The sequence below is a fragment of the Buceros rhinoceros genome, unplaced genomic scaffold (genome assembly GCF_000710305.1).
Source record: "Buceros rhinoceros silvestris isolate BGI_N320 unplaced genomic scaffold, ASM71030v1 scaffold1924, whole genome shotgun sequence".
In the NCBI taxonomy this organism is placed as follows: Eukaryota; Metazoa; Chordata; class Aves; order Bucerotiformes; family Bucerotidae; genus Buceros; species Buceros rhinoceros.
The window spans coordinates 37,914-38,293 of record NW_010407462.1 but is presented as its reverse complement, the minus strand read 5'-3'; the positions used below and the strand labels follow the sequence as shown (position 1 = coordinate 38,293).

Below are 380 nucleotides of genomic sequence, written 5' to 3'. Positions count from 1 at the left end.
AAACAGGAACCTGCCCGTGTGACGGGGTCCAACGCCCTGCTCCGGCACAGAATGCCACAAGGCCGAGCTCTCCCACACGGTCTGGATTGCAACCTCAGCCGAAGGCACCCAACTGGGGCATCGGGCTCCAGCGTACAGAGCCGGGCTCCCCGCAGAAAGGGGGCTAGGGGTGGGCACCCCAGAGAGCCAGTTGACACTTTTACCTCCTGACTCGGTTCAGGGCTCGTCAGAGGTTTGTTCCAGAGTGGGTGGTGGGAGGAGAGCTTGCTCGGAAGCATGCAGGGAGCACACTTTCAGCAGGCAAAGCCCCAGCGCACGCGGGACCACGCGCCTTCGCCTCGGTGCTCCAACTGCAGCCTTCGAGAAAGCAGGGAAGAGCC

The 380-nt window shown here is 63.4% G+C and overlaps 1 protein-coding gene across 1 annotated transcript in view; it reads right to left on the bottom strand.

Annotated features, from left to right (window-relative positions):
• ZC3H18 (zinc finger CCCH-type containing 18) overlaps positions 1 to 380 on the bottom strand; it is a 34,900-nt gene that overhangs the window by 4,588 nt on the left and 29,932 nt on the right. The gene's annotated exons all lie outside the window — the stretch shown is intronic.